The sequence below is a fragment of the Phoxinus phoxinus genome, assembly GCF_949152265.1.
Source record: "Phoxinus phoxinus genome assembly, chromosome: 9".
NCBI lineage: Eukaryota > Metazoa > Chordata > Actinopteri > Cypriniformes > Leuciscidae > Phoxinus > Phoxinus phoxinus.
This window is the reverse complement of record NC_136884.1, coordinates 33439649-33447174: the sequence shown is the minus strand read 5'-3', so window position 1 is coordinate 33447174 and position 7526 is coordinate 33439649. Positions and strand designations below refer to the sequence as shown.

Sequence of the window (7526 nt, the reverse complement as noted above, 5' to 3'; positions counted from 1 at the left end):
TGTAATTAGAGTAATTAGACCCATGCTTCCATCTGTTTGTCTGTGTGAGTATGTCCCCTCACAGTACTTAAAATATACTGATCTGGTTCAATTATTAGGCAAGGAAGAGAATCAGCCCTCCTCGTAGGAGCGCTCGTTGAAACAGGTCAAAGGTTTTCTTCCTGCTCGACGTTGCCTGAAATGTAAGCATAAACTCAAAAACTGACGCTGAAAAAGAAGTATGTCCAAATTCACAGTATAAAAGAGTAGGCAAAAGTACCCCGGATGACCTACTTCTTCCGGTGAGATTCTGAAGTGTGCATACGATGAAGTGTGTTTTACTATCCCATGAGGCCACAGGAGAAGATTTATGTATGGCAGTGAAGCGACGCAACTGACGGTGGTAGGTCACATGATAATGACAACATGGCCAATGTAGTACGTCCAGATTATATTCATACTACACACATTCATACTATATAAAACATACTTTTTTAGCGGTTATGAAGTAATTACTTATTCAAGAGAGTATGTAATTTCGGATGCAGCCTACATCTTGTGTAGTGTACTTGTTCTATGTCTATTCTAGAATGCATTGTCCCATGCTTCATTGCACTGCTTATACTGTTTGTCTGTATAGCATTTTTTTATTTATTTTTTTACTATTCTGACCTTGAAGGACCAGCTTCTTGTCGATCTGGCTGTAGTTCTGGGCTCACTGGAGGTGTGGACAGGCTGCTGAGTGCAACTGAAGCTGCCTTTTTAGCTGCCCTAAACTTTGCCTGGGCTGCTCTCCATTTTCTTCGCTGTATCCTCTGCTCCCTCTCGCTGCACTCTTGTATGTTTTTTTTCTTCTCCTGCTCTCTGTCTCTCCTCCTTTTCTGCTTCTCCCATTGAAGGTATTTTGCCCTTCTTTCAGGATCTGCATCTCGGCGAGCACGGTAGCGCCTTTGCTTTTCTGCTGCACTTAATGGCATACTACTATCATCTGTAAAAGTGTATAGTGCAAATATAAAATAAAATATAAATCAACACAATAATGTTAAAACTATTTAAATAGTTAATACAAAAAAAGTGTGGCAGGTGACACCTAATCTATGTCATCCCTGTTACCCCACATGTCAAAACCTGTTACTATACAAAAGTAACAGGCCTGACAGTAACAGGTTTGACAAATTCAAGCTAATTTGCTAATTGCTAGCTATTAGGGCAAGGCCACAAAAGCACATGTTGTACACTTTGAAAGGATATTACTTGTAGATATTGATTACATTAAGATAAATAAATAATTGTTTAAATTTATACTTTAAAAATCAGTAACAGTTTTGACATTGCATGGTGTCCCCACCTCAGTTATACCTAATAAATCATCAAAATAGAGCATTATAGAAGAGAGAGAGAAACTTACTTGTGTTTTAACTGTTGAAATAATGATTGAGAGATGATGTAACTTCCTGGAAGTGATGTCACAGGAATGTACCATTATTTTACAAGGGGTTTTTGGTGAGGGTAACAGGCATGACATGAAATCAGGGGACACCAATAAAATGGTTTATATTTTATTAAAAATAATGTATATTTATGCCAAAACATTGCTTAACAGTGACACTATACTTAGAACAATATGAAAATGTGATTTTTGTATAATTTTGCCTTCAATTTGCAAATTAAAAGTCCTGCTGAAAAAGAACAATCACAGGGAGGGACAGGCCAAAAACCATACCCTTATCAGCATAAATGCAATTTTAATTATTTAAAATAATATATAAATGACTTTAATTTAATGTAATATTGAGGAAATAATACATAGTACTATTATGTTTTTAAATCACAAATTTATTTGTTGTTATAGTAATTCTACGTCTGATTATTTCTCAGGGACACAAAGGGCACCAATTTCGTGGAATGACCCAACTGCGTCATCTCTCATCTCCTCCGTGGTCTCACTCGATGGATTCAGCGGCCGGTAAGTGTTTAAAATATCAAACTTTGTCATTTTGGTGGCTGTTTTTTTATATGATAGTGCATGTTATTTAAAAGTATGAACCAAATTAGCGTTTGTTGTAGGTGCTGTTGTCATGTTTTTGTAACTTAGCCGAAGCAGACTCGCGTCTAGGTTTGAGCGCGCAAATTTGAATGAACAGACGTTGGTTGTAGTGTTAACGTTAATTGTACCGTATTAAGTTAGTAAGGTTAACTGTGAGACACGTTAGCTAAAGTTACATCGTCGAAATTTTTACTTTTGCTTAATGCTTTTCTTAGTTTCTCTAACAGCGTTCTCTTTTCCCACAGCATTTTTCTATGGTGACCACCGGGAAATAAAGTTATAAGGTAAGCTTGTGGCCTTATATGTGGGTATGACAGTTATTATCAACTAGATCAATTATAGTGTTGTGAATTTGGGCAAATAAATGCTGAAATACAGTTCAAATTTCATAAATTCATCTCATATTAGTAACGTTAGCTGAACTTCATAATTTTCTCCCCTGCTTTGTGTGTGAAACGGAGCAGCCATTTGTCTGTCTCGTCAACAGAAAAATGAAGTGTGTTGCAAAACAACTGGATGCTTTTATTGTGAAAAAGATATAGTAAATTAAATGTTTATCACTGAATTAGTGGAGATTAGTTGTGCTATTCTACATTAAAAACAGGTCGACATCTGGAGATATTAGGAGCCATTTTGTCTGAACGGGTAATAACGTTAACTAATTCTAGGAGGAAGAGTACGTTCAGTTACAAGCAGAAACAGACATAGGGAGATGGACAGGCCAACATACTCTTAACGTTACTCCATCCTCTGCAAACAGTACGTGCACGTTGTTGTGTGCATAATGCTTGACCTGGGTAAATCACACACCTCTACTTTGTTGCCAGACTATTTTTGACTGTGTGTTTGTGATGGAAAAATGTTTTTCAGTTGCTGTTAACGTTATTTAAATGTTTGCTGTTTAACTAAATCAAAGTAATGTCAGCTTGTTAAAACTGAGCTAACTTTAGTTTAGCTTTGTACTGTAATTGCAGTGACCCACTAAAGGTGGTGACTGGGACTGACACCTTTTTCATCCCACTTGAATAAAACTAACAGCTTTCTTCTGTCTTTTTGTTTATAGGTGCTTCTTGGGCATCAACCCAGAGATGGCAGAGGCAGAGAGGACACAAACCAGCAAGTCTGCACACTGATCAGGGAGCTCTTGACTTTGAACGGATGTCAATCTAATGTAAGCAATCTAAACTTCAGAGCGGACTAACGAAACACTGTCTCTGTGTTAAGCTAGATATAGTTCTGCAGTAAGATGTTTATTGAAGCTATTAAAGGGTTAGTTCACCCACAAATGAAAATTCTGTCATTAATTACACTCCCTCATAGGGCTGGGCGATATGGCCAAAAAAAAATATCACGATATTTTTTTTTATATCAGTCGATATCGATAATTATCGATAAATGTCAAATCTTTATTTATTTCAAGTTTAAAGACAGATTTGTACTCCTAAGTGAAAGCTGTAGAAACCAGAGCGTTGTGTTTTTAAACTACTCTTGTCAGAACATATCATGACAAACACTTGCCAAACAGGGGAACATTTCACAAATCCGAGGTAGAACATTCAAACATTTGTCATTTTTCCTTAACAAAATAAATATCTTTATTTCAGTAGTATTAGCTTGAGTTAGGTTGCAGATTTACTTTATACAATTTATGTTCATTAACAAAAACAGTAACATCTGTTAAAAAAAAGTAACAACATTATTTTTATTTGGTAAAATGTAATATTCTTTAGTTTTATTAAAATTAACCATTGGTCATCCAGCATCATGCATTTAGATCATCATGATAACCACAGATAAAATGTAACTTTATGGTTTCTATGGTATTTATGAAAACCAGTAGCCTAAATACATTATTAAAAACTAATTATATTCCATTAGTCCTTTAATACATTGTCTACATTAATAATATTATACAATTCAATATATATATATATATATATATATATATATATATATATATCCCACATTTCATGATGCAGTTAATATTACTAGGCTAACGTTAACGTTAAATCCGTGGTAAATTATGGGAATGTGTCGACGGAGAAGCTTCTGACTGTATCGCTGCGCACAGTGCTTCTCCTGTTCGTCAGCACGGTCTCATCTGCCTTTAAACTGGTTTAAATCACTGAGACATTTGTGTTCCTCGCTGAATTCAAGCGCTCTCACTGGATCTCGTGACCGAGGCCGATCAGAGTAAACGCGTCTGCTCGAGTGAGCTCGCGCTCACGCTGCCGTTTGGACTTTGAGCCGAGCGGATAAACGGTCCGTGTGGCGCGCGGTTCAAATGAGATTCGTTCCGCTTTTGGCGCAAGAACATTTATCGAACTCCTGATATCGTTTTATCGAGAAAAATTATATCGCGATAATTATCGTTATCGTTTTATCGCCCAGCCCTAGCCTCGAGTGGGTTCACGTAACGCGTCTGTGTTGCACGTCACCACATAGGCTCATATTGGCCGGCGCTGGTCATGTGTGTGACGCGTGTGATGTGCAACACAGACGCACTGAGCAGTTACACTACGTGAACACACTCAGGCCCACGGAGAACATAATGAATAGTGGAATAATGTCGTTAATTTTTTTTGCGCACAAAAAGTATTCTCGTCGCTTGATAATCATATGGTTGAGCCACTGTAGTCACTTGGACTATTTTAACGATGTCTTTAATAACTTTCTGGGCCGGCAAGTTTCAATCCCTTAAGAAGCCTATGGAAGAGTGATCCAGCTCTCAGATTTCATCAAAAATATCTTCGTTTGTGTACATGAACGAAAATCTTGCGGGGTTGGAACAACATGAGGGAGAGTAATTACTGACAGAATTTAAATTTTTGGGTGAACTAACCCTTTAAATGATGCTAAAGTTAAAGCAATATATTTGTGTAAACACAATTTGTCAAATGTGGGAACAAGCTTATTTCATAAAAGTGCTTTTATGCTTTTATTACCATACTTTGCACTGTAAAATAGGGCTGCAGCTAACATTTTACTTTTCTGAGTATTTTATATGAAGCTTCAAGTGAATAATTCAAAACTGCTTTTCTTTTCTTTTTATGGAAAATGTAAAAATGCAGAAAGTTTTTGTTTTGTTTTTGTGAAACTGTTTCAGTTTTCTTATCTGCATTTCAGTTCTTCCAGAAAATTGGCGAATACATGCTGATTTAAGGTGTTTCCAGGATTCCTTAAAGGTATAGTTCAGCAAAAAAAGAAAAAATGCTGTCCTTAATTATGCACCCTCGTGCCGTTCCAAACCTGTAAGAACTGCGTTCATCTTCGGGACACAAATTAAGATATTTTTAATGAACTCCAAGAGCTTTCTGTTCCTCCATTGGGAGCCTTCACAACTAATATATTCAAGCCCCAGAAAGGTAGTAACGACACCATTAAAGTAATCCATGTGACTCCAGTAGTTTAACCTCAATTTATAATTTAAAACCATAATTTACCTCTGTTTACAAAATTATATTATCTAAAGCACATTCACGGAACAACACCCAGTCTCGAGTCAACACAATATGCGTGCGTCGTAGTGCTCCTCCTTGTTGTTGCAAAAACAAAGCACCCGCATCGCTTCATAAAATTGGTTAAACCACTGCAGTCACATGGATTACTTCAATGATGTCTTTCCAATCGTTCTGGGCCTTCAATGTGTTAGTTGCATTGCTCCCAATGGAAGGTCAGAAAGCTCTCAGAATATCATTAAAAATATCTTCATTTGTGTTCCGAAGATGAACAAAGGTCTTATAGGTGTGAATGTACATGAGGGTGAGTAATTAACAAAATAATTGTAATTTTTGTGTAAACTAACCCTTTAAGCAAAATTGTCCAATGTGTTGAAGCTGAAATACATTATAGAAGCACATTACATGGATGCCAAACGAGATGTTGCAGGATGTGTAGTTCACCCAAAAAATTAAACAGCTGATGGGGCCACATTGACTTCCATATTTTTTTTTTTTTTTTACTATGGAAGTCAATAGGGCCCATCAACTGTTTCATTTTCAATTCTCAAAATATATTTTTTGCTCAAATAAAGAAAAACTCAAACCAGTTTGGAACAACTTGAGGGCGAGTAAATGACAGAATTTTCAGTTCTAGGTGAACTATCCCTTTAAGTAAGATTTTAGCTTGTCATTGGGAGTATAAATTGAATCAATTTACTTCTCTTTTCTAATACTGATTCTTCATTTTGTTCAGGAAGAACCAGCTACATCACAACCCACTGTGCAGACTTTGGGACGTCTTGACTGGACGTGTCTTCAGTGAGAGGAGAATCTTCAGCGATGTGAAAATGGAGGGATCTGAAATTGGCGAGCAGTTGGGGTGGATTTTATTCACGCTGAAAGGCAGTCTGGATACCATAGACCAGATTTTCGCCTCATCTAGGTTCGCCTCATCTGTTGGGTCTTGGGTTGCTATGTTATTTGTTTTGTTTTGATGGTATTACTTTTTTCATTTGCTCCGGTCATTGTTTGGCTCTCCGTTTTTACTTGCCATATCGCCACTGAATATGTTGGACTGCCCTTCTGGTCAAGACCTTCACTTCTACCTATTTTTTTGTTATTTAGCTCTGGCTGTGTTTTTTGGACTGCCATCTCGTTGCCTACTCTTGCCCGCTGTTATGCAACAACTCTTGCAACGTTTGTTATATTGTTGTAACAATTTTATTGAAAATAAAATCAATTGTGGAAACTATTGTTTAATCTTTTTTTTTACTACTTTTATGTCATCATATTGCATTACTGTATTAAATTGTAAGTTTACAGTTAATTACTGGCTACTAATTGCATTACTTTTACAGCTGAAACACAATAAATTACTGTTCAAGTTACAGCTGATAACTATATTTATACAGTTATGCACTGTGAAATTACAGTAATGATGTGATATCATTAACTTTGAAATCACTGTACACAACTGTCATTTTGCTGTAATTTACATTAAATTTTCTTACTGTAAATTACTGTGAAAGTAATGCAATTAGTAGCCAGTAATTTACTGTAAAATCACAGCAGAATTTTTTACAGTGTAGGGGGGGGGTGCGAAATAAACCTAAAATTCTCGGGACAGCAGCATGTGTCCAAATTTTAATCTTAACCGTTCTATTTCATCAGATACGATCTGTAAACAGGGCTTTAAGTGTAACATACCGAACTTGTCCTTTAAGCATATATTTATTACCAATGTACTACTAGTATACTGTTTAAAGATATATTAAAAGTATGCTTGTGTTTAGCATATTTCTTAAAAGTCTAAATAAGCATATATTTATTACCAATATACTACTAGTATACTTTATAGAAATATATTAAAAGTATGCTTGTGTTTAGCATATTTCTTAAAAGTGTAAATAAGCATATATTTATTACCAATATACTACTAGTATACTTTATAGAAATATATTAAAAGTATGCTTGTGTTTAGCATATTTCTTAAAAGTGTAAATAAGCATATATTTATTACCAATATACTACTAGTATACTTTATAGAAATATATTAAAAG

At 35.7% G+C, this 7526-nt stretch overlaps 1 long non-coding RNA gene across 2 annotated transcripts; it reads left to right on the top strand.

The window, feature by feature from the left end:
* Positions 1 to 1897: 1897 nt before the first annotated feature.
* On the top strand, positions 1898 to 6816 carry LOC307004730. Of its 2 annotated transcripts, XR_013799119.1 has the most exons (5): positions 1898 to 1945; positions 2272 to 2310; positions 3090 to 3197; positions 5153 to 5211; positions 6221 to 6816. It is a non-coding gene; the product is annotated as an uncharacterized lncRNA (long non-coding RNA). The 2 variants fall into 2 exon arrangements; XR_013799120.1 differs by having other exon boundaries at positions 1904 to 2310; positions 6221 to 6815.
* Positions 6817 to 7526: the final 710 nt, after the last annotated feature.